The sequence below is a fragment of the Leptonotus elevatus genome, chromosome 11, assembly GCF_054856555.1.
Source record: "Leptonotus elevatus isolate MCC_2025b chromosome 11, RoL_Lele_1.0, whole genome shotgun sequence".
Taxonomy (NCBI): Eukaryota; Metazoa; Chordata; class Actinopteri; order Syngnathiformes; family Syngnathidae; genus Leptonotus; species Leptonotus elevatus.
In genome coordinates, this window is record NC_141249.1 from 9,086,270 (window position 1) to 9,114,185 (window position 27,916).

Below are 27,916 nucleotides of genomic sequence, written 5' to 3' on the forward strand. Positions count from 1 at the left end.
TAAATAAAAAATAATAAAATAAATAAATAACAATTAAATAAATAAATAAATTATAATAATAATAATAAATAACCAAAAATAATAATAATAATACTAAAAAATAATTAAAAAAATAAAAATTTAAATATATATATCATATATAAATAAATAAATAAATAAAATAAAATAAAATACAAAATACAAAAATAAATACAAAATAATAATTATAATAATAATAATAATAATAAAGTTTTGGTCACACATGCAACCTAAACATTTTGTTTTTGTTTACATGGTCCTGCGCCTTCCTCTGAGGAAACCCGTGAGAACACTTCTTTTGGCACTGAGCAGCGTAACTTTTATTATGATTGGGGAAGGCAATTTTGCTGTTAAATATGAGCGCTTACGCCTACATGCAAGCTTGTGCATCCATGCATGCTCCTACCCAAGGCAGACACACACCGCTTGAAAGGCGCTTCTCACGCCCATGCACCCGACCACCCATACTCATACTCATGTGGATATTATCAGTGGTGCTCAGCTGAGGCTCCAGGCTTGTCCGGTCCCTGTGGCGTAGCGGTGACCAGGGGAGGAAGGGCTTATCTGGGCTTCAGGCCCCCCTCCCTTGGCCTCATGCCTTGGCTCCAGAAGCTAGGAGGCAGATGCCATGCAGGCTCCCGGTGTGGCCTGTTACTGTGCACAAAGCTTGTAGCGTTTAATGCTAAGGGGACAAGCTTTTGAAGCACATAGTCCATCTTTGTGTCCAAACTGTCCATGTGTAAATGTGTAGAGGATGAAGGTAGGAGCTTTTAGTCGCACCATTCTAGCCAGTTATTTCTGTTGCACCTTCATTTAAATGAGATATGAAGTAACTCACATAGATCATAATTACAATTTAAGGCTAAATGTCTGGACAAAAGCGCTCTCTGATTACAGCATAATTAAAGCAAGGTGCGTAAAGGTACCAGATAAGAAAAACTGTTTTAGCCATAGAAAAGAAACAACTATAGGCCTACATATTCATTGATCTTTAAGAACCTACTTATTACAGTTTTACTAGGTCTCTTTGGTACATCTGTCAAATTAGAATTGAAATTTGCATGAGAGCAATTGCATTTCTCAAAACAATTTGTACAAATAGCGAAACATCATGATGCAAAAGACATTTTCTTTCATTTATCGATGTCAGCGTCATCAGAATGGCAACTTTTGTGTCACGATGCCAACGCATTTGCAACTTCTTCAAATAGCTAAATGAGAAACTGCTTTTTCAAAATGCAAAAGTGACACAACAATGAAAAAATTCAACAAGTAGTTCGGAGAAATTAAATTTTGATATGAGGAATGTACCAAAGAGACGAAGGAAAAACAGTAAGTGTAACAGCCGTAAATTATTTAGTCTTTTTAATATTAAGAAGATCCTTACGGTAGATTTTCCAAATTAAAAACTGTTATATTTTGAAAATCTAATTTAAATAAATTCTCACTACAAACTCTTTATAACAAAGTTAATCGCTAGTCAATCTGGTGAACAGTGGTTGCGTTATTGCGTCAGCTAATGCTAAATGCTATCTTGGTTGGCAGTTCAACAACGCTAAACAAGCAATGCACGCACCGTTATCCAACCTTTTTTGCTCGGTTCCAGCAGCTATTGACCTTATTACTGCCTCCCCACCCACTAAATGCGACAAGAAGCCCTCTCCAATATTTACTTGTCAAGATGAGCTAAACTGCATACACATTAATGGCAAAGTCAGTCAGGTATTTTCAGGACGCTAATATTTCTCTTCGAAGCAAGCAGAGGGGGCTTTAATTTCATTAGTGAAGGATATCTTCACTCCCTCACCATGCAATTTTGCCCAAAAACATATGAAATACACATCGCTGTCTGCTATTACATAAGTCAGAGAAAGACACCTCATTCACTTCGACTGATTGACCGCAAAACCCAAAATTTGGGACACTGTTCCTGTCAAGCAAGGTAAGAAGGAATTTATACCACCTCATAGTTTCAATGTTTTGTTGGCATTAATAGTAAATAGTCAACAAACGCGTGGACGGTTAGCTACCTGGAGCTATTGTTAGCCTTTGGCTAAAAACATTAATGGAGAACATTACCTTAGTGCAGATATTTTTTCTGGTAATTTTGGAGGGATTCAACTGGTCGTGTGGTCTTCCACAAAGTTTGATCCAGCGCAAACATTCTTCGTAGTTGTTTGAGGGTTTAGGGAATAAACCAGACACGGTTACCTCTCTTACACAAGCCGTGACTACAGCAGGACGCCGGTTCGTCAATCGGGAAAAACGGTTATCATTCTTACACACTACAGCGTTTAACTATTTTGATTGATTTTTCCTTGCTTTTGGATAACCACACAATGCATCACCGCGAGCTTGATTGCTATGTTTGTCCACAGCAAAACTCACGTGCTGACTCAGACATGACGTCTTGCGTTTTGATTGGTTTACTAGGTCATGCGGGCGTGGTTTACGGTAAGGTCAATTGGAAGCTGGCTGTGTCATTTACCTCGCGCCGGTCTCGCATTGTAACATTGACAATACGCCACCAGAAAAGATCAGCTTGCGTTGGGTCTGACCAGCAACCGCAACATTAGTATAGTAGGACTGCATTTTCCCTCATTCTTAAACACGGAACTAGGAAGTAGTCTATTTCCGGTATGACAAAAACAGTTAGCGTTTAGCTTTAGCTAAGCCTGTTTCCCACTGAAGGATGAACATTTGCTGAGCTAGTGAGTGTTGATTCCTCATCAGGGTTAGTCAGGTTTTGTTCAAGGTCGCAACATTTGCTAAATGTTCTCTAAATGCTACCACATTTCGCAAACACTGTTCCTTTAAACGAACCCTGACAAGAAGTCAACATTCGCTAGCTTTGCAAATGTTTGCCTCTCAATTCTACTGGCTTTAGATTAGTCGTATGAATCGCTATGACAACTGTGTGATTGACACACATGGCCCAAACAACTAGCTTGCTGACAGGACAAAAAAAAAGACGTGACACTGCAGACGGGACCTGCATAAATAGTGGGGGAAAACAATGCCACTAGCGATCGGGACACAAGGCTCGAATTCGGGACTGTCTCTCGATTAACACGCGACATCTGGTCATTCTATCTTATGGTGATATAATGATGGTGGTTAATTGGAAACGATCTATACTTTCATATGTGTAATCAACCAGCTCATTGTAACATTTCTCCTCATCATCTCATCATCTTTTTCATTCACAATAAACAATTTCCTCCCTGAAACAAAGGGCTTTTCTTAGCCCTAACAAAGGCAAGAACAGGTGTTTGTTGGAATGCGCAGCTGAAAATTTCCAGATGAGTGTTGCAGCTAGTTAACGGCTTCGAAAGGTTCCTTTCGTCTTAGAGAATTAAGCCAAGTGTTCACAAAACACGAGTCTAAATATAGGGATGGAACATGAAACAGATTAACGCCACACAGTGATGGCTCGAGAAGACGGCGGCATGCAGCTTTCTTCCCGCTTTGACTGGCACGGCTTTGAACCCCACGGATTGAATTCAGTGAGTAAATATCTGTGGGTGTGTACGTGTCTACTTCGGAGCCTGACTGTGTATCTTCTCCTAAGAACCAAGGGTGAATAACAGTTCAGGGTTTGGGGCAAATCAAGTGCGTTTAAATGTCTGGTGGATGTCTGGGTCATGCGACGCAATGCGGTACAGGAAATATGACGCCACTGGAGTTTTTTCCCAGGATGAACAACTTCCTCTTGGCTGTTTAAAGGTGTTTTCGACTACCATTTTAGCTTCGAGGGTGAACCATGTCGTTCAGATTTAGTAAATGCTCCGACTTTGTCAAACGCAGGTTCGTTCGGCAAAGGCTCGCCATGTTTTAATATTGAATTTTTGCCTTTGATGTGCAATCACACACGCGCATGCCCGCCACTCGCACAATTACACAGACACAATGCATTTGCTGAGATGGAGCGACTGCGGTGTGTTTGACCCATTTTGCAGAGGCAGGCTTTTGCTTTCATAACGACGGAGTGTGAAGGAGCGCATGTGTGTATGAATGCATATCCAGTAGTTTGCAACAGCGCCATGTAGCACGACAGGCTTTTGAAAGCTAAGTACTAAGCTACTATCTGGTAAAAAAAAAAAAAAAGAAGTCTCTATAACATATCCGCTGCAAATAAAACATTATCCATAAGCCTAAAGTTCAATACTGAAAACGTTATATTTGAGCTAAATGGTTAGGTTGTATGTGATGAAAGCTATTCAATGTACTGATGTGAACACGTTCCTCAAGCGGTTATTAAGTGTCGTCTCACAACAGCGCAGGGGTGTCGCTGACATTATATTTTGTGTCACGATAGCATGTTGCCTTACTCCTGTCACTTCCCGTTAAGGCAGCAGACAAACGGAACGGGGCGCCATGCCTTGAAGCTATCGCAGAAAGGGTGTCTGCCGCCAAGTAGAAGGAAGAGGTAGGAGAGGTCACGGCGGTGGGGGTTTGCAAGTGCCACAAAAATCAGGGAGCGGCTGCCGACCCTTGCAGCGCATCATGGCAGCAGTCAAGTGAATGTAAAAACAAGAGAAAGCTTTGCGGAATATTGATTTAATGCCGCAGCCGGGGCAGGGGAGGGCGGCAAGATGTGCGCTCCAGATTACATGCGGTCTATTTCCCACTCATACAGAACCCTTGAGTTCCTCAGCCTCCACACTCCAGAGAACCAGATGGAGATGGTGAGAGGATGTTCTCTCATTGGCCAACTGTGTAGGAACCAATGAAGGATGAGAACAAAATATACAGTACGTGTAAAATAATGATCCCTTTGTTTATCTAATGAACATCAAGGCATCTCCTTGGCATCCAAACCTATTGCTTGTGCCTTTCAATTAGCTCCCTGCCTTCTAAATAATAAATGGCTTCAGACCTCATTAGCATCAAACATGGATTAGGCAGCTTGGTTTAGGTCTTTCCAACATACAATGGTGTGGCACTTATCAAAGTAAAGCATACACGGGATAGAAATCTTTGTGTTGGGTGTGACAGGTCATGACCACTTTTCACTAATTTAATGGATTTTATTAAAAAGAGGAACAGCCTTCAATTAGTCCCATTCAATTTTTGCAATCCTGATGGGGACATGTTAAAAATGTAATAAATGCTATTTGACAATGGTAGATGACTGCTACTGCCGTTGTTGCAGGAAGTATAAAGGAAAAACATGCTAAAAAATAAAGTATAAAATGTGTCCTGAAGGGTCATATGAGATATAAAAATGTTGACAGCCAACTAATAAAAAAAAAAAATACAAAATGGAAATTTAGTTGGTTCAAGTTGGACAATTAATAAAATATGTTCCTCCGTACTTGCTTGCATGCTTTTATTGGTGGATGAAGTACTTTTTACTTAAGTAAAAGTACAGATACAGATGAAAAATATATTTAAGTACCGGTAAAAGTATTTGTGGAAAAATCTAGTTAAGTATAAGTACAAAAAGTACTCAGTTTGAAATGTACTAGTCAAAAGTACTTCATGTCATCTTCAAATGTCGACATCAAACTACTAAAAAATACAAAATGGCTATTCAGTTGCTTCATGGACACAAATAATAATAATCAAAAATATCTTCCTTCATACTCACTTAATGTTTTTATTGGTGGCTCAAGTATTCACTTTTTTAACTTAAGTAAAAGTACAGAAAGTAAAAGTATTTGTAAATATATGTACAAAACTACTCAATTTTAAATGTACATTAAACAAAAAATAAAAGTACTTCATCCCAATTCAGTCATCCCAATTAGGTTATACTTGTTAATAAAGTAAATATCAATCAAAACTATTAACTGAAAAATACACTTAAAACTAAGATAATACATAGCATAAAAGGACTGCACACATGAATTTATTTTGAACGTAAACAACAACCAGCATATGAAATGACTGGTGATTTTTTTTTTAATACTCAATTACTCTCTTTACACTGCTGGGTCAAAAATAACACAATTTTGGTATTAAAAAAAATTGGATCAAGCTACTTAGGCTAATCTGACCTGACTTTGGGTTGCTTTGTAACCCAATTTTTTAGGTCGTTTTGTTCAAAAACATGCCTGCGACTTTTGTCATGATAATTAGTTCATATAATGGATGTACTATGGATGTTTAAAAATATTAGGCTATTTGCACAAAACCGTAGAGAGTAATGATACTCTCTCTCAAATGTTGTAAAGGAAAAATAAAAAGTACCAATGTATGACTTTACACACATGCATAAAAAATGACTTAAGTACAATAACAAAGATTACATTTCATCACTGATTTTTAAGCGTCATGTGCTTCTTAAAGAGTTGGCTTGCAATCTTTCCCTTGTACATTTTTTTTATATCACCACTAATGTCTACATTATTTGGCTGTAAAAGAGAACAGCTACAATGTGCGTCCCCCCAAAAAAACATTTAACTCTGAATTGTGCCCCCCCCCCCCTTCCCCACCCATGCCCTGCCCTGCAGCCGCCACTGAAAATAATGAACAGAAGAGGCGCACTCCCATTGTGGTGCACGGCCAAGTGAGGAGGCGCCTGGGCTGGCGTCCTGGGCCAATGGAACGCGACGCAGCTCGGTCGCAGTGTGCGCGCCTGGCCAATGGCGCGCGCCCCCCCCCTGCTCACATGACGCCTTTCTATATGTTGGCTCTCCTCTCAACGCTCAATAGCGACCAGCCCAGGCATCATTGCAGACTTGACACCGGCCAAATCGGACGTCCAGCATCTACGGCATGTGCAGTGACAATGTGTGCTTTAAAAAGAAAGAAAGAAAGAAAAAAAAAACATAACATGAAGATGTGCACACGATGACTCTCACTGCCGAGGGAGGACACACTTTTTCCGCAAGCAGACGACCGGAGACGCACGGGGGCGAGACACAAACGCCCATAAGTTGCTGAAATGAATCGTAAGTAGAACATTTTGATATGATATCAATTATAAATACTGCTATCTAGAAATTCATTTAACGAATAACTCATATCACTGTCAGCAATTTAAGCTCTTGCTCAAGGTTTTTCTTGTAAATTAGCTACTTTTTTTTTTTTTTTTTGCAAGAACGCGTGAGCACAAAGAATTCATTAAACGTAATGAAATATTGTATACATTTTGTAATTTGATTTGCACGTGTGCTTATCATGTCACCTCTCTTTGTGCACCCACATTTTTTTTCTCTTTGTGATACATGCGAGGGTAGGGGGGTTAACGGGGGGAGGGGGGGGGGGGGTGCAGCTGTCTGCACAGCGCCATAGCATGAAATATAGATAAAAAGCACGCGGTAAACCCGATGACCCAAGCCTGGCTGTCTGGCTGGCTGGTTGTGCACCCGCTCCACAAGGCTCAATGAGGACAATTAGGGAGGGGGGCTGGGGTGGCCAGAGGGGGAAAAAAATGAATTCTTAAAGGACTCTATAAACAGGGCTGCACTTCAACCCTCAAGGGTGGACAGTCCATAACCTCGTTTGTCTGGTCCGAAGAACTAGACTATTCCAGTAAATACCTCTATAAATAAATAACTATGCAAACATACTTTTCCAATAGAGCTTGAGAAAATGTAAGATACCTTTTCAGTACGCTCTAATGACTTGAGTTCCTTTCCCAGCCGCACAACACCCCCCCCCCCCCCCCCCATCCCCGCCACCATCGCCGCACCCTCGAGAGGTCATGTCACTCCCGCAACCTCTTTATCGATTTGAAATTGGTGGGGTCACGGCTCTGCGCGGTGGGGGGATGTAGAAATGATGTACATTTGAAAGTCTCGCCTTCCTTGTGATTGTGCATTTGTTCTGCACAATAACAGGGAATAGCATGCAGGACTAGCGCCATTTGATGTTCTAAAAGGCGTCACATGGCTTTAATTAGGACCTATAAAATGTGTCTGGCGTATTCTCTAAGGCGGCACTGAGGAGCTACAAAGGAGGGGAGCTGATGTATTAAAAGAGGAAAGCAACACAGAATGTCACTTAGCTGAAGATCTTCTTATCAAATTTTTATGAAGCTACTTTTTTTCCTTCGCTGCACCCCGCTCACCCCTCCCTTCCTTGATGGTGGTGGTATGTAGGCAACACTCTTATTCCCGCTTTGTTGTCGAGCTCCCCCCACCCTCTAACTAACTACCACCTACAGTCACTCCAACCGTCAGACACCTGGAGGCTAGACATAACGATCAAAAGATGTTCCAGTCCACCTAAAACACAGGCGGTTCTTTCATTTTTTTTTTTTTGCCTTTTTCTATTATTTTTATGTCCTCCTACCGATCGTGATAGTAGACCCCTGCCCACTGTGAATAACACATTCTTGGTAAAAAAATTGACTTTCACCTATAGTGATTATTATTGCCCAAAACCTTTAATAGAATCTATAAACAAACATCTTCAAAACATTGCCATTCGTTAAAAAATATTGTTCAGGAAACTTAGCTTACATCTAAGCACACAATTATAATGATGATGAATGATTGTTGCTTTAAAGGCCAAGGTTGTGTAGAATTAACATCTCTTATTGTTATTACAGAGTCCACTGGTTTTGATGCCTTGTTTAATCCTATCGCGAGAGGGATGTGAGCAAAAGCAGCCACAAAAACACGGTTGACGCCATCTTATCTATTTTCTCTCATTTATTGCCAATCATCCAACACCGCTAGTGTTAGATTTGTGATTGGATGAGCAATTTGGGGGCCGGAAGTGGCTTCCACCTTCTTGTTTCTAAGTTTGGTAGAGTGGACTAGCTTAATGGAGGGTTTTTTGTGTGGCGTGTTTATGACTGACAGACAGTAGTACCCAATTGCTCTTTTGATTAAAGCGATGCTACTATACAATAGATATCCAACCGAGACAATATTTTGCCACATAAATAAGAAAATAATGTTTAGCCTTTTTTTTTGTCACGTTATACAAAATAGCACCCCCCCCCCCCCCCCACATATAACGTTTAGTTTGCCAATAAAAAAAAATCTAAGTCGTGCACTGCCAAACCGTGATCATGCGGGGGTCCACTGTACATAAAGATTGGAGAATGGGTGACTCACACATCTACAGCAGACATCCACAAGGAAACATCAAAGAGTTGTGTGTGTGTGTGGGTGTGTGTGTGTGTGTGTGTGTGTGTGCTAGTTTTATCAAACACGTTTCGACGTGAAACCTGCAGTTATTGTTTTGTCTTTTTGTTCAATAGGTAAATACAATATATGCATTTTATATATATATATATATATATATATATATATTTTTTAGTAAAACCATTAGTTGCTGACTCGGTGCACCTCCACTTCACTCAAGGGTGCCTGTGGGCTTTCAGCTGTGGGCTAAAAGTTGTTTCCGAAGTCGAGCAGAAAGAAACAGTAATTATAGGAGGCCGTTGGTAAAAAAAATGCATCAGCTCACATTGGTTTTGACTTCTTCTTCTTCTTCTTCAAGAGCATCTTCCTGTAGAGAAGGGCAGATGCCTTAAAGTGTTGGTTAGGGATTACATCATCCGAATGCTGCCGCATTTGTGTAATAATGAGAGAATATTTCATGGAAAACGGTCACTTTTAATTGGTAATTAGTTCGTTTTATGGTAGATAAACTCTATAACCCCGTAAAAACAAAATGCATGTTATTTTGTTATTTTGCTGTTGAGCCAAACATTGACAGTTTTGGTAAACATGTTTGTCAGAGGATTATTTCCAGCCTCAGCTTCCAAAACAACGTAATCTTGTCACATGTGACACGCGTAGAAAAATGCGCACAGGGGTCCAGTTGCAATGCTGACACTTGTTTGTGTGTTTGCTGAGAGCGGACTTGTGTGTCATGGCGTCAAGGAGATTGAGGATATCTCTTCCTCCGCCAGCACCCTTTGAAGCGGGAAGTAATAAAAAGTTCAATGGGTGCAACAAGCTGTTCTTCCCTCCTACACTTTGAGGCTTTCTACCTGGAGATGAATAGGAGGCCCCTCCATAGCGAAGGGGGAAAAGAGTACATTTTATTGAAGGCTAAGGATGTGGGGGATGCTCTTACAATTTATAGACACTTGGTGTGAAATAGTCTAACGCAAACCAGCACGGCTACGTTGAAAAAGGAAAAAAAGTCATTCTCTCGGTCCGAAAAATGTAAGAATTGCACACAACGCATTTTGTGCAAACACTGTTTAAGTAGGTCAAATGCAAACAGTTCTGTTTAAATCCTCATTGCAGTGAAATAGTGTGATGGTACAACCTCCATGTTAATGACTTTGGACAATCACAAAGACACAGATTAGGATTTTCAATAACCAGATTTATGCGTGAAGGGGTGAAGTCATGGTCAGTGCGGAGTCATTCAATTACCACCGTGCCCTTTCCTGGGAAAAGTCCCCAGCCGTGAAGAGGTTAATTGTTTTTGAATCTCCATCCATGGGGAGAAAAATGGACGAATGGAAGGGGAACGCGGGGGTTGGATAATTGGGCCGACTCTGGATTACTGCAAGCGTTCCAAAAGGAAAGGCGGCGAAGGCGGAAATGCGAGGAAGGGGCGTGAAAGAAAGGCCCGTGTTGTGTGAACCCGCCACAGGAGTCGCCCGGTTCTTGCAGGGGAGAGGGAGAACCTCATTCCTGTTTAGCCCACAGGATGACCTTTAACCCTCACATGCTCTTCCTTGCTCCAGGTGCAGACCCTCACTGCCTCACTCCCACGCAGACGAGCATTGCAAGTTTATTTTTCCACACAGTGAGCACCTGACGATAAAAACACTTTTGTCAAGGGTTAACCTTTTTTTTTCTCTCTCTTCTAAAATGTTTGCTCTTCTGGAAAATTGATTCCGCACCTTTCAAAAAGGGGTTAAAAAATAATAGTGACTTGGAATGGTGCAGTAATCACAGGAGTGCTAATCAGATGCTTGTCATGTATAATTACTGCAGTGTTTGATAACAGCAACGCAAATCACCTCAGGCCATTAGTGAAAGTTTCCTCACACTATTAATAAGTGTTAATACATTTCAAGAAGACGTGGAAGGAGCAGGCCCTCAGCATGGCCCACCGGTTAAAGCACAGTGAGGTTAATGAACTAATCTTCATACTTGCCGTTACCATCTGGGGGTGTGGGGGGGGGAGGGGGGGGGGGCAAGGCAGATGCTCGCTGCTCGACACTGTTGCTCCACGCATGGAGGAACACGGCAGCACACATACAGCTTGATGAACACATTTGACGTTTGGCTTTTAAGGCATTCATGACCCTCTCAGCATAGAGTGAGAAAGCCTAATCATCCTAATCTGGATGAGCATTTTATTATACACCTTCACTGAAGATCAAAGGGTGCCCTTCAACACGAAAGGAGCACACAATTCAAATGTTTCTTTCATTGTAAATGTGCAATACGATTCCCTGAAAACAGTTTTAAGCCGAGTAAGTATCAAAATAATGACCATTTTATTGTCATGCGCTCCTATTGGCTCAGCGGCACAAAGTATCATAGTCAATGTAGTTCACAATGCTGTGTTCGACTGAAGTGGGTGTAAAATGATGTTTTGTGATGAAGATGTTGAAAAATATTTGCTGAACAGGAGCAATTACATGTAAATGACTCATCTATACAATGCTAATTAGCTGCGGCCATAATTATACATATAGTTGAAATAGTGCAGGTAACATTAACCTCGAAGTGCAAAAACAAACTCCAATCACTAATAACACATAATATTGAGGCACTTATTTGTTAATGCATGTACACATTGTGAAGTTAATTTGTGGAGGAACTCAAACGTGTGACGTTCCTCTTCATCTGGTCATTAGTATGGCCAAAAACATACCTAATTGAAATTAAACAGCACTAACAAACTAACCACCAGAGGGTGATGAAACTGCACAAATGAAATACAACATCTCCTTTTTAACAGATGTGCTGCTATATTATCGTGACATGACAACGATAACATTGTGGCAATTTTAATATTGTGATATTGCTATTGAAAACTGTGACGGATTCGCACCAAAATGTATATGGACATGCATAGGCATGTGCTAATCATAGTTTGAAAATATTAGAACAATACTCACAGCATTTTTTTTTTCTATTCACGTCCTAAGGTTGGCTCTCCTCATAGACAAAAACATTACGTCTCTTAAAGTAGCATTAAGGAACTTTTCAACCTTAATAAAATATTTTCATAAGTCTTTTGATGAAACATGAACTTAAAACTAGTTGAATGGTACCTTTGCCACGGCCTGAGGGGTTTTGTACCATTTTTTTACTGGCACTAAGCAACTTTGAGGCGGATGGTAGGAACACTGCTTCACAAAAAAACTACAAATGTGCCGACTGCTTTATGGCATATGTCACTTTGCCATTTCTCCCATTCGTTACAAAGACAGAAGTCAATTTGAATGTAGACGCACGGTTACTGCTTTCCTGGCAGGTGCTGCAAAACAACTTAAAAGTTTTGTTTGAGGAGACAAAAAAGAAAAAGGGAAGCTACCCGTATAAAAAGATAGTCAAGGATCAACATTGGCCAGGATTTCACTCGCTGGTGTGAGCTAAGAAACAACGCAATGCGCTTGTCCTCATAGGAAATGTGGTCTTCATTCAGACTTAACAATACCGCTTTTGTCTATTTGGCACCGTCATAATCAACATAAACGGAAAGTTCCTTAGTGTCGCTTTAATGTGCAAAAACGTGACCGAATGTCACCAAAACTTAGGTGTACTTTTGTAGACGTGATAATAATAATCAGAAAATATTAGAACAAAACTTACAATATTTTGGATAATTTAACATTGCAAGTGTATAAGTGTTACCTTCTTGATATACATATGATATATTATATGCATATGCATAATCTTACCAATATCATTATACAGTAATAATATAGTTGCAGAGATTGATATGATGATGTCTAAATACAGTTTTCACAACTTTTTTCACTTTTTCACAGCTAAATTATATATTTGGTTAATTTAAAAAAATATATTTTTTAATTATTTTCTTTATTTTTTGCCATAGGATATAAACATAAATTCATGAAGAGTGCACAACAATCACAGTTTACACTATAGCCCCCCTGAAAAACAAAACATACCGATGTTTTAGTAATGTTCGATACCACTTTTGACACCACTAGTACTATTGATGCATAAAATAATAATAATAAAGAAATAAAAACAATAACATATAATAAATAAAAAAACAATATATCCCAATATAGAATTTTCCTTAAAATTGCATGAAATTAATGGCAATTTTCTATTCTTCTAATGGCAATTTTGTAAAACAACCGCAAGAGGGCGGGCAATGCAAGTACCGATACCTTGAAATAAATACTTGCTCATCCTAACTAAATTTGAAAACTGCCTGCCCAATTGATAGTGCCCCCCAAATTGACAGTTGTCGTCAGCATATTTGAGGACACAATCAGACTATAAGAAAGGGATTGATGTATGTCCTTAACTTCAGTCAATTTATGGCTGAGAAACTACAGGAGCACAGCCTGCGATCAATGAAACCGAGTTAAAACAGGGATATAGATATATATTTAAAAAAAAATCAAAGGCCATAATCAGACCCTGCTTGGTGGAATCAGATAAGAAATCTGAGCCCTAATGTGACGGATATTGGGACCCGGGGCATCTTGACTCGACGATCATCCCTTTTGGCACACTGGTTTATAAATGGGCAAAACCAAAAGCGAGCAGCATCGTTTTAGAAGAACAGCTGAGGGGTATGAATGGGTAAATGGGGATCATAATAATCCCAGTTGGATTCATGGGAAGAAATAAATGGAGATATTTGTCAGAACCTTCTTTTGGCCTCTTTGGGGAATGGCTTGTATTATTTTCTTCACTTTAATTAATAAAAAAAAATCCTCTTACTTTTGACAAAGCGTGAGAGCCGGTGTGAGTGTTTGTCTCAGATTAGCTCTTTGTACTGTAATCAGAGGTGAAAAGGCGGTGGTTGGAGGGCTGAGATCGTACAATACAGCTGCAGGTTGAAGAGAGAGAGAAAAAAATCAGTTTTATGCTAGCAGTCGGATGGTTGTAGCAAAGATGAATATGATTTAAATGAGGAGATTCGCCATGAAACCACCAAGATGTCAGGTTCGAGTCATTTCTCAGCTGAACGCTCTCAACTTTTCTTGAGCTGACGTAGGCACTGCCTGAGCTTTTTCTCTCAGAACTAAGCTTGTACAACATTTATGCGGCGGTGAAGATGAAAAGACATCAGCGCTTCACTTCATGTCAGCAAATTCCTGCCAAGAAATCCACTCAAGCACACGTCTCTTCTTCCACTAAAGTATCTGTTTCTAAAAATACCCGACTCCTACTTGTAACATTTCTATTTGTACTGTTTGTAAGCATGTTTTTTCGCAGAGGTGGCAAATCCAGGTCTAGAAAGTAAAAACCCTGCCACAGTTTGGCTTTAGCCCCAGGTGTTAGCTACCTAGCTCCCTAGCTAGCTCCCATGGTGCTCGTTTACCTGCTAGGGAGATAGCTAGCTAGCACAAGGGGCTAAAGCCAAACTGTGGCAAGGTTTTTACTTTCTTTGCCACCTCTGGTTTTTAGTGCAATACCACTTCATATCTCAAGAGGCAAAAGCGAGCTGTAGTTACACGAAATTGAGTATTTTACACAGCCCAGGATAAATTGAATTTTGTTATCGTAGCAACAGGAAAGAGGACAATCTTGTCTTGAATTGTCCCACTGGCTTAAGGATGAGAAGTCAGGTAATTTAACATGAAGAGACGACGTGTAATTACTCGGGTCGATATCTTTAGTTAGCCTTTGTTTCAAAATCCTAGGTCACATTTTCAGTTTTTCCCCTTTCTGAGCCTTTTATGCTTGAAAACCTCCCATGAATGAGCCCATACATATTTGGGGTTTTATCGTCGATGCGGGACCATCGGGCGTAATGAAGTTCTGTTTCCCAGCGTGAGTCGGGAAGCCTCATGATTACCAGTGTTTCTCTCATCATCTCCTACCTAATTGAAGACAATATAATGAGACAACGGGGTCTCGCTCATCATTCTGCATCAATGGCGCGTTTCTACGGAACGCGGCGGTTTGTTAAAATGACGAGGGGGTCATTAGACGTATGGGTACTTGAATTCACTCCAGTTTGTTTAATTTGGTCCAAGAAGGCGGACAATTATGCTACATTTCCCAAGTGACTGCTCATTTCGGTCAGCTTCGGCACTTCATGGCCGCCCACCCTTGTAAACACGGGATGTGTCTGGGTCATATGTTGGGCGGGGTACAGCGCGGGTGAAAAGGGGGGGTCAAAATGGTTTGAGGCGGGAATAGATTTGGTGGTGGTCTGCCTCTGGAGGACTTGTCTCAGATGATTAGGAAAACCGTGTGGGGAGGGTCCCCCAGTGCCTGGCCTCCTTCACCTCCCTAATATGCTCTGAATAGGCCCCCCTCCACTGTGCGTTTGTTGTGGTCTTGGACGGGAGGTGGGGGGATTATGTCTGGCCATGGTTTAGGAGTGTTTGTCATCTGCCCCCTCGAGGCCCGCATTGGTTCCTTTGTCTGGGTGTCAGGCATGGGTACAATGTCACAGTACACAATGTGCTTCAACAATAAGGGCATCTCGGGTGAGGGACTAACACAGGATTTCATGTCTGGGTTTGTCATTTTCATCAAACTGGTTTAATGGTTGGGAACTGGTAGAGATTGGATTAGTGCTATAGACCTCAATATTCATAATTCTATTGCCATTTTCTTCAATTGATCTCTGCGATAACATGCCGATGTTCTTTAAAAATTAGCGTGATTCTCACCCTATTCTATTGTTTCTCTCGTGGGGAGATTTAAACTGAACAAGAGAAATGATTCAGCAATCCGTTCTTCTGTTGTTTTTTGTTTTATAACTGTCAGAACAAATTCATGCTTCGCCAGGCAGATTAAAATTCAATACCTATCCGATATCTGACCGTGTGACTGTAGCATAAACAGACAGATTGGCTCTACCCAATCAATGGGAATCTGATGTCAGAGAAATACGATTTATTATGTATAAGACACCCGTGTATGCCGGAACATAATCAACGAACACGTACAAAACCATTGAAAATCAAAGATAGTGCAAAAGCACAGATAATTAAATAAGGTCAAGATATGATCAATTAGATCCATCATCCATCATTTAGTCATCATCCATTAGTGTATCCATCATCTAATAATGAAAATGATTGCTGACGGTGGCCAGCAGAGTAATACCAAGGTTATTAAGTCAATGGGGGCCAGCTAAGTGCAACTAAACGGTATGTAACTCATGTATTTATTTATTTTGTATTATTGTTATTGTTTTACTTTCGTGCAAGTGGATTGCATCATCTAATCAGTTGAAGTAAACAGTCATATAAAATGCATATTAATAGACAAGCACACATTTTTAATACACCAAACGGGCACTTTGGTTTCTAAGCTAGAGTGATCCCGACATACCCGTGGAACAACCCATATTGGCATTTTTTTCCCACTATTGTACTAAAATGTGTTCCGTACCCTCCAGTTTTTCATGGAAAACACATATTAAATGTTTATCAGTTATTATTATTATTGCTGGTAAAAAAGAAATGCATATATTATAATTTTTCACAGAAAACGCGTATTAGTTCATCAACGCTAAGGAAAGCGCTATATAAATTTGATGTATTATTATTATTATTAAGGAATTTTTTGGGGGGGTAACCAAAAAAAATCAATGTAATTGAATATGCGTCAATTATTTTCAGATTTTCAGATTTGCGCTATTCGCCCTCTCCCTATCAACTGTAAGTAACAGTCCATTGTATACGTCTTTATAAAAAAAGTATGCTTTTTTTAAAGACTCAACAACCAATTTGACAAAATCGACAAAACTTTAAAAGATCAATTGATCGACTCATCAGGTATGTCCTTTAACGATGAGCGGAACGGTGTAACTAGCCGTGGTACCCAACTGTATACAGTATATACAATTTGTGATAAGGTTGGATTGGTTAGGAAGGTAAGGAAATGGCTAGTGCTGTCAAAGTTAAAGCGATAACTCATTGATTAATCACAAAAAATATCGCATTAATCATGTACTAACGCAGATGAATCACACTATTAATATTATTGTGTATGACATTCATAATATTTGTTAATGTCAAACTATTGGGGTCTTTTTTTATTTTAAATTATGCAAGTAATTAACTGATTAGAAAAAGAGGAGGATAAGCGTGTACAGTGGATTAAAAAACGTTCAAGACATCCTCATCATATTAAATGTCGAAATAATTAACACAACAGGTGCTCTTCAAATTTGGCAGGCAAAAAATGTTGATTAAAAAAAACGTTTTAATTAAGCGATTAATCGTGATTAATCAAAATTCTAAAATGTGATTAATCTGAAAAATGTAATCGTTTGACAGCTATAGAAATGACACATTCTATTTGATCAGTCATAAAAAGACGTCAAATGAAAAAGTTGAAACTACACCTTGTCCCACAAATTTCAGGATTGCTTCCATAAAAGTCTTGAAATTGATTTATTGAGGTCGTTAAAGAAAACTTTAAATACAGTGGACCATGTGATTAAAAGCAAAGGTTACATTAAAAGTAATAGTCCAACCAATATTCTTCCACTGGAAAATATAACGCAAATGCCAAAGTTAGTTCGAAGCATGACTTTGTCAAATTTAATGTTGCATTAATTCTAATTATCTCAAATGTTCTCATGATTGATTTGCAAAAAAATTCCACAATTGTTTTGTGACCAATTATAACGTTTGTCTTTCTGCCTCAGATATTTTTTTTTTTACTCCAGTTAAACTAGAGCTGACTCACCGTAGTAATAAATAATGTCACTTAGCTTACCACAATAGCAACGTGCTCTCCTCAAGGGTGTGCTTGAATAGATCTGCCAAATAGATCCTGAGATGACATACCAGATCAGCTATTTTGGTCATGAGGTGGTCTCATGACTATAGCTTGTCATTTGTGAAGTTCTATTTTTACTTTTATTATTTTAAAAAGTTTTTGGGTGGGTTAAGGTTTTAGAGTGTGGACTGACACATCAGTCGGAACAAGGCATTACTGTTCTATTTTGTCCCTCCCGACCGCCAGGTGGCGGTGTTGAAACAGCACGGAAAATCCCCCACGTGCACTTGTCACTCGAGAAATAATTCATGAAGGATATGTCCATTGTTTCCGGCTGACGTGACCCTCATGTAGAAAGGAGCGTAGCCGGAAACGTGTCTTTTTGAACCTTCTCCCTCTGTCACTCGCGGCGGTGTTGACCGCTGTTCTTAGTCTCCGTATCCGTCGCTGGTGGCCTGTGATCGTGTTGATCGAGGGCAGCGGGGTTTCCCGCCCCCCTTGGCTGCGAAGGCTCAGTGTATTTTTCACTTTTGAATTATATGTATAAACGTTGGCGCTCCCTTTCCATCTTTGCATGGTTCCGCTACTCATCGCTGAGTGTGGCGTCAAGTTCGTGAGTGCTTATGGTGGGAGTCAGCGACGGTTTTGTCTCTCAACCTATGCAGTTCCGTCCGCGGGTCGCCAGCCGCCTTGATGTTGGCTTCATGACGTCTACTACTTTATGACGACACAAACGTTCACTTACGTGTGAGCACATGTGGATTCGTTTGTTCCGTCGGCGAAGAGGCCGGTTTTCCGCCTCCTCTCCCACACGAAGCTAGCAGCCGGTTGACTTGCGCACTCTCATTGCGCGACTATGTGCTTGCACAGCTTTTGGACTTGGGTGAAAATCGCACCTGATCAAAGGAGATTATTTTTTCCCCCCGAGTGAAGCCGTTTTCAGTAGGTTTGGGTTCTTACGCGCGCACACTTACAGGCCCATAATGTATGCAAATCATCTATCAAATTGAGTCCGTTTTTTCGGCGGGTACAAGAAAGCAAATCCAGTGTGAATGATCTTTGTGTGGGCAGGAAGCCTTGAAGCCTTGCATCATGTCTGCCAGGTTCTCCCTGAGGACGTTTCAGCCTCCTTTACATTCACACTCACACACGCCAGCTATTGTTTTGCCGCGCATCCCAGCAGAAGTCTGTCTTCATCTGTCCTATTGATTAATGAAGGAGGCGCAGCGGGGGAGTCCGAGGGAGGCGGGAGTCTAGATCAAGGCTGAGCTGGGAGTTGCGCACACACGCATGTTCACACACACGCTGTCTGTCGTGTTCCGTCTGTGTCTGTTATGGCAGGCAGCTATGACCCATATGTGTAGATTTTGAGAGACATGTTGTGCTCATACATATCTGCTGACACATATGTTGTAAAAGCTAGTTGTTGTTGTTTTTTTTAAAAACATGATGTTTGTAGATTAGTTAGGGTTAATGTTGCGAGTTGGCATACCATCCGTGCCGAAGTGCGCATGTGCTGTAAAATCCTGTGAATAACAGTCATTTTTTTGCAAAAAAAATTGCGTTCTCAAATCCAAGAGGGGTATTATACAGGGAGCTTAACTCTTTTACTGCCACACGTTATCCAAAAAAAACAACCCACGACAGTACCAGCCAATTTTGAGCATTTTAACTCATCTTTCAAGGCAAACAGAATATTGTGTGCTGTGGCTACATAAACATGGTGGGTACCAAATGAAAGATCTTGTTCCATTCTTTCATTATAAAAAAGTATGTTTCTACCTTATTTAGTTCTTTAGTAATCACCATTTGAAAATAGGTCATTTGAGTGACATTGAGCAAAAAAAAGAAAACAAGCTTTTTGGGAAAATATTAATTTTCTGCACAACAGTGACTTTGACCCTAATATTTTTTGTTTTGGGACACTGTGGTTTAGATTTAATGTGACAAAGGCTTTGATCATTCGCGTCATCCTTGAAAACGTTCTATTTTTTATGTTCCGCCATGTTTTCATGTAATTTGACACCCTGGGAGCCCATTGAAAAGAGATACAATGCTGCCATCTGCTGGCCATAGTTAGTGGCTGTTTTGGGATTTTACAACCCCAATGACAAGGCAGCGCTGCACAGGCCTTGCACTGCCCATTGCGAAACCCCCCCAAAAAACAACATAGTAAACGTCAATTAACGTTTTTGGCGGCATTCATTTGGATTTTAGTATACATCATTAAACGTTTTTTATCGGTAAGAAACAAAAAAAAAATCAAATTGTTTGGATGTTTACCAGTACTTTACCTACGGGCTTGTAAAAAAAAAAAAAACATACATCTAAATAATCACAGATTTATAGTGCATTTCATACACAATGCTTCACATACTGTACATAATTAAAAATCAGTTGAACAGATTTAAAAGCAAAGTAAAGACATAAAATAAAAAAAAATAAAAAATACAAACTAAAAGAGTGTACAAGATTTTCAAAGACATTTTAAAAATAGCCCACTTTGAAAGACTTTTTTTTGACGGGGCGGGGGTGGGGGTTGTATTATACACGGGTGTGAGTTATTCGCCGGATTTTACGGTATATTTTTGACACAAACAAAAAAAGAACTTGTCTCTCCTTGGACAAGTTGGATTTATTTTTTAGCTGGAACAAAAACATTGAAGCTGTGTACTATTTTTAAGGACGACTTGTGTGGAATATCACTCGCCTAATTCAGAGCTGTGTTCGTGTAAAGTTAGAACTTTTTCCCCCTTATGGAGAAAAAATACAATTTGTTTCTATTTTCTGCATTTTTGCTTTAGTGGTTAGTATCTCCACCTTCCATACATCCCGAGCTTCATAATGGCATTCGTGTCGAGGCATGCCTTCGTCACTGCTGAACAGCATCATCCGCAGCATGGTAAAGGGCTAGCAGAAAAGAAGTGGAGTGGTAGGGTGTGGGGGTGTTGTCAGCGGACCGAGGGTTTGGGGGGTTTTAAACAAAGGATCACTGTTTCTGCCTGGCGGTGGCTTTTTGGGAGGGTCTCCACCCGGCTGGTGTGGTGCGGGTTGGGGGGGGCTGGAAAAAGAGTGCGACTGAGGCGGTTTTATCATTAAAATGAATGAAGAGAGGAGCGAGGCTGTCTGTTTTGTTCACAGCTTTAAAGAGGACCAACAGTGCAAGTCATTTATTTTTTTTCCCTTCAGTTTTTTCCAACACACACTGGCAAAGCTGCAGATAGTGTGCGAGTGAGCGTGTGAGATAGGCCGTGGATGGGAATGCTTCATTGTCTACTCGCCATTATACACAATTTGCTTAACCTTTGTGCTTTATCTGCGCAGCTGTATGAAACAAATGAGACAAGAACGCGCTTGTGTGTGTGTGCTCGTGGCGGCAGCTGTCACAGCTGTAAGCAAATTCATCAGATGCAGATGTACACACACTGAACGCAAAGTGTATATACAGTACATGCTTGTACGCATACAAAAGTGGCACAACTAATTGTTAACTATTGTTAGGAATGAGATGAAGTATGCAGAACATGCAGGTTTAAAAACTGTGGCGGACAACAAGGAAGTAATTTAATGTATATTGTGTATCGACTGCTACTTTGCCAGTCCGCCGTAACTGACCTTACCTTAACCTCATTCATTGTAACACTGAGCAAACTTTTTTCCCTCTCTTCAAACACATCATTTTATCTTCAAAAAAAAGTAACAAAGGTTTGGATACAATACAACACATTAAAGTAAATATACCCTAGCTTTTATGAAAGCACATTAGGTCATGAACTACCGCCATCTTGGCTTATCTTGTTCATATATTTTTGTTAACACACTGTGGTGAGATTGACTGCAAGTGGCAATAACTGGAGTTTCACCTGAGATTAAAAGGAAGATTTCATCTTTAGCTCTAATTTCTGATCAAGTTTATATGAGCTAACTTCATTCCGCATTTCCCTTCTTTGCTCTGTTCTTGTTCAGGTCATGTATAGGACTGCCCAAAGAGGAAGACGTGCCACCAACACAGAGGTGGGAGGAAGCGACACCGACGCCCCAGAGCAGAACACGACAAGGAAAAGGCAAAAGTGATGAAAGAGAGGTAAGAGAACTCACTTTGCCCAAGGCTTACACATTGTCTCAGGTCGCTGTATGTTTCTTCGGGTGCCCTTTTGACAGTTTACAGTACCTCATTCAGATGTTTCCCAGAATCGGGATCTACTGTTTGCTGTTTGTTTTGTGTCTACGTGTATGTGCTTCTGTCTGGTGTTGAGTCACAGCTGCCAGGTGAAGACTTCCTGTCAGACTCACCTGCTACATCCTCTCTGTCATCGCCAGCATTTCCTTATTTTTCACAAACATCCTGCTGTCTTAATAATTTACTAGTTGACCTATTACATTTTGTTGGGGGGAAACTATTGATTCATGACTACTACTCATTAAAATTGAAGATCAAAACACACACATTAACAAATGATAACTTGAAATTTGATGGACAAAGCGTTGCCAGAAGTGGGTTTTCGTCGAGGCAAGCTCAGTGCTACTTGGGCCACAAAAAGATAGCTAGCAACAATCTTCACTGCCTATAGTATGGCTAAACTTGTGGCGGACTCACTCCTGAGTCAGTAATTGTCACCTCCAAGGCGGCACGGCACATAAGCTACACATCTGACAGGTATCGTTTTCATGAAGGGATGATGAGGACAGCCATGCTAATTGCTAAGCTAACATAAGACTGACTGGCCAGCAGAAGCGCACAATGGAATTGTGTGCTTTAGGTGCGGAGAACATCAACTTTGAACAACAAAGTACCGCCACAAAATTCTAAAGTTGCTCCTCAAATTAGGTTATTGATTCGCAAAACTGCTCCGCAAAAGGAAAAAGCGTCCATTATTCCCTCATAGAACATGACCGGCAAAAGTCTAGCAAACCTGGGAAAAGAGCCATCTTTTTCTTATAACTACACAGCTCCCCAAACCGGTACTCTCCGTCTGCGTGAATTCTCTCTCTCTCTCTCTCTCTCTCTCTCTCTCTCTCTCTTTTCTGTGTGCAGCACTAAATCATTATCAACAGGCAAGACGAGTGTGGAGTAGGGAATAGTTAAAGAGGAGAGGTGAATGGGGAAGAAATTTTTGTTTTTTTCTTCCTGTGCCTTTGTCATGACAACACAACCTTTAGTCACCAGCTCTGTTGACTGCTTCACCGTCCAAGCTTTTATAGTTTTGGGCACAGAATTAAACCATGCTCTCACAGATTTATGGTCCTAATTTTCATTATTTCCTTTAAAAGGGAAATCAAGTCAAAAATGTTCTATGCAGCTCCACTAACGAACATACTAATTCATATTGTGTTTGTAGGATATTAATTTTGCTTTGAAGTAAAATTCAATTTTTTTTATCCATTTCAGGGGGTGGCCATTTTGCCACTTGCTGTGTTGTGTGCACTGAAAATGACATCACAGTTGCTCAGAGCTCAGATAATGACCAATCACGGCTCAGCTTGCAAACATCACATGACCAAACTGAGAAAACAGGCGAGCCATAGTTGGTCATCCGAGTCCTTGTTCGACAGCAAGTTGCAAAATGGCCGCCCACTGATAAGAATAAAAATGCCTGGATTTTGCTGCTTAATTCATATTCCACAAACGCAATGTTAATCAGAATGCTGTGCATTGAAAATTTGTGACTTCCCCTTAAAAATATATACTGTATATCATTATAATTATTGTTATTATAGGCACATGCAAGAAAGATAAGACTACATACATACCGGTAATAACTAGTATCCATCACCAACAATCACCACATACGATATCCTCACTATAAACTTTAATCTCAATGGATCGTATTAAATATTGCTGGCGTCGGGCGGTTGTTCCAGCAAAATTATCACTTTTCAGGATACCCCAAAAAAGGCATATTTATTTAACCACTAACTAAGCAACGTCAAAGAAAGTAAGCCATTTTCAACATTTTAGATCGGTCAATAATTTGTAAAAATAACACCCACAAGGTTTTGGCTCGATGCTAGCGATAATATTTCAGCTTCCACTCTTCTTTGTTACACCTCCCTTCTATTCTTTCTTTCTTTAGCAGTCACAGCTTCGTGCTCTCCTCACTTTGCCCACACACACGGGTGCCAGCTTTCTGTTTTCATAATTATTGTTCCTGTCGCCTGGACAGCAGAGTTGCCTTTGCATTGCTCCAGGTCTTTCTTCCATCTGCAGAGGCCACCAAAGACAGCCTTTTCAAAAACAGGAAACAAGAGGTCAGAGGTCCAATGACCACCTGATCAGACCTTTTTTTTCTTCTTTTTTTACACATCCTCAAATGTCATAACAGGAATTTGGTTTGTGCCACATTTTTCTTTCATCTCAATTGATGGATGCATTGACCAAACTGTAATAACTTGTAGTCTACAATTAATGACATACCAGCCCATTGCTATAGCAGCTGCTCAAATGAAGCACGAGAAGCCAGGGAGTGAAGAATAAGAAAAAAAGGTAAAAAGTAGAGTATGTTCAAACCACCCACCCCCCGCTTATTTCCTTTCGAGTGCCTTCTCTCTTTTGTATTTGAGGGGTGTCCAACCTGCCGGCCGAAAAGATGCAGGTTGGCTTTCGTTTCGCATGCACAGCCGGAGAGCGCCACGCCACACATTGTCACATGGTGTCATAATTCAAAAGACGCTTACGGGAAGTGACAGCCAAGTGAGTCACTCAGTCAAGTCCGATTGATTCACTGCAGCACAATGGGACAGAGCGAGTCATTGTCCCTTTCACGCTCCCGCCGAAAGGACAAGCGGAAGATGGGCGGCGCTTTACGCCGGCAAGGGGCACGAAAGTGACTCAGTTTGTAATGAGCAATAAAAAATAAACCTAATGGACAAGTGTTGACGAAATTATTTTTTTGTTTACGTTGAAATGGCAGCAGCTTTAAAATGATTCAAGGGGTGAAATAAAAGTATTAGATAGGAGGTGGAGACTCAATATATATATATTTGCATTTTGGTAGTCATAATGCACCAAGATCATGTTTTAGTTGGAATTGTTATCTAAAAGGCATTTAGTCAATCTGTTGAGATTTATTCCACGGCTTTGAAATAATTTGATAATAATAATATAATAAATAATAACAATTTAAGTTTAAGTGTAATGGGTTTTTTTCTCAGTAAGTGAAGCAATAACCAGTTCTAAAAGCTGAGGTGAGGACTCAGGAGAAAACAACTGCTTCCCCCAAAGCCTTATGTTTAACCCCCGAAACTATCAAAAAGCATGTTTGAGCCATCAGCGGAAAAAAAGAAGCATTGATACCAGTATTTATTATCCTAGCAGACTGGCATCACAATTTGCGAGTCAGAATTCACATTTTTTTGCCTCAACCAAACACATTAAAACTTCAAAGGGGCCATTAAAACAAAGAGCTGCCAAATGGATATGTAGTTCCCAAAATAGTAGGCTAAATAGAGAAGATTTATATAGCGCATTATCTACACTAAAGCGCCCAAAGCGTTTTAAAAAGCCTGACATTTAATTATTATTAGAAAACATGATGCATTGCTGCCACGTTGTTCTAACTACGGAATAGCTGTTTTTATGAGTTTCAAACGGGTTACCTTTAAGTCTTAAATCTTGCATTATGTGTGTGTGGCCAACGTTAGAATCTGGATCGGTTATTGCACACATTGGTGTTGTAAAATAGTGGTAAATAGTCCTCGCGGCATGTTGGATGCGTATAGTATAGTCGCCATCTTGCGTTTTTGGCTCAAAGTTCTTTGTAACTCATTGAATTGTTTAGCGATTTTGACGCGGACTGGGTTATTATATATACATATATATATATATATATATATAAATATATATATATAAGTATATATTTTATTTTATTTCTTTCCTTCTGCCTGAGCATCCCAACCTCGACACACATTCAGCCAATATTTTGATTGCTCGTCCATGAAGAAGGAACTGGGTTGTCTTGTGCCTATGAAGCATTAAAACTGTGGCCATTTTAGCATTCATTTTTTATCAGTGGCTAAAAGAATGAAAAGACTCAGAGGCAAGGGGGCCCCCCAAGGCTTTCCGTCAAGCCTCCTGAGAGGAGACAAAGGCTCACATTGACTGCTGGGTGTCGATAAGACCTATCATTAGTCTGCCGGTGGAGGGATTACCAACACACACTAAAACGCTTATGCACACACGAATACACAGTGCTCTTGGGTCCTTATTCTTGTAGACCCCCCCACCCCCACCCCACATTTTCTTTTACATGATTCACAAGCTTGAATATTTCTATGCGTGCCAAAGTAGTGAGAGGTAGCAGACTTGATTGGAATCGAAGGGGCAGATGAGATGACCTCTTCCTTCCAATCACCGCACATGATGTCAATATTCAAGCAAACAAAATGAATACTACATAAAGGGAAGAATAAAAACTAAAATACTTGAATATTGTCCACTTGGGTTATGGCAAGGCATCATAAGTGTCACTGTCCAGTAGCAACAAGAGTTGTTGTTTTATTCAAATATTGCTCTTACTTAAATGCTGCAATCATTGTTGCACGAGCAGGTCAAATTTCCAAGTTCCCAAGTAGATGATGAACCATAGCTTGTGTTCTCATTCCCTCTCATTAGCACAGCCCCTGGAGAATATATACGAGTTTACTTACCTTCGCTTGATCGGAGCTCCCGGCCAAACACAGACCATCAGCTCAGGGTCATTAGCCTCCCCTACTTGGTGCAAATAGCTTTCAATCGCATCATGGCCAAAATACAACAGGAGCACGATTAAGCCATTGATCTGTGGCGGATAGCACATTGGAAACATTACAAGGGAAGGAGTGGACAAGGATAATGGACATTTATTATTGGGAGTCTTTTCCATTGTAAGGCAGATGCTGTGAGCCTGTGTTGCTCTACTGAATATCAGTTGCTTCTGGGTGTACTGACATCTAGGTCTTGGACTCCAAATGCTTTTCACTTAAAAAAAAAAAAACAATCCCAGGGACAAGCGGGCACAGGATCAAAGCTCAGAGCCAGCAATAACTCCATGTCTTTATTGCCAACTTCATGTCTTTATTGCCTCATTTACACTGAGCTTGAGCGGCATCGTCGTAAACGTAAGCCCACCATAGTGCCGCCTTCATGTTTACGTCGAATTTATCAATGATGGCAAAGTGCCACCCCAGCATGTGAATTTATATTGCCATCTAGCTTTGTTTTTCATGAGCTTCACATCTGTGCAGTTTACACAGAAAAAAAATTGCAGGCTTTTCTTGGCTTGGGACAGGTATTGGTTATCGGTTTTTGAACAGGCATCTTCTGCCATGGCAAGAAACTGGCACATGACTTTAAAGAAAATGATTTGTCCCCCACCCCTCTTGATATACTGTACAGTGTGTTTGTAACCTCTGTAAAGCAGTACGCCATACATTTGGCCAACATGTTCACCCCCCAAAAAAAATCTTTCCAAAAGGCCTTGGTGGTGGCTCAGATGTCCGTTTTGAGCAGAGACACACCCAAAGGATGGATATATAATTAAGAGTCTCTTAAGTTTGGCGAGTCAGTTGTTTTGGGTGGTCGAATGCTACAGACCTCTACTAGCAAAAACATACATTCTGATAAGCTACCAAAGTCAGCACACAATCTAAGGACGATAAAGACAATATATGCAAACAAGATCTGCCCGAATGGGTTTCAGAAAAAAACGGATCAGATGCAATGTAAATGTTATGATAATGTAAAAACGTTACAATCCAAGGTCTTCTTAACCGAAATCCATCGCAACTAACATTGGTCACGTCAACCTATTATGCACGCATTTATTTGGTGCTGCCTTAGTTCTGACAAGAAGAACTAAGTCATTTGGTATTTCTACCCATGGGTCTGAATTGTAAGTGTGTTTTCAAATTATATTTGAAGCCCAGGAAGTGGTTACTTTTCACAGACGGTAACAATCCATCAAGCTTTCAAACATAGCTCTCAATGGTCTGGCGAGAGATGGACTCCAAACTCTCATAATGTTTGTTTTCCTTAGCTCATTCCCGCCCTTGATCACTCGTAAGCCCTGTGATTAAAAAAGTTTATTGACGATTACAAGCCGGGTTATTGCCTGCCTGACCCTGCTGTCATAGGAGAG

General features: G+C 40.3%; 1 long non-coding RNA gene across 1 annotated transcript in view; it reads left to right on the forward strand.

The window, feature by feature from the left end:
• Nucleotides 1-6,673: 6,673 nt before the first annotated feature.
• The window catches only part of LOC147165732 (uncharacterized), a 33,523-nt gene continuing 12,280 nt past the window's right edge, over nucleotides 6,674-27,916 (forward strand). Inside the window, exons 1-2 of the long non-coding RNA XR_015096549.1 lie at nucleotides 6,674-6,917; nucleotides 21,768-21,885. This is a non-coding gene — a long non-coding RNA (uncharacterized LOC147165732). The remainder of the gene's footprint in view (nucleotides 6,918-21,767; nucleotides 21,886-27,916) is intronic.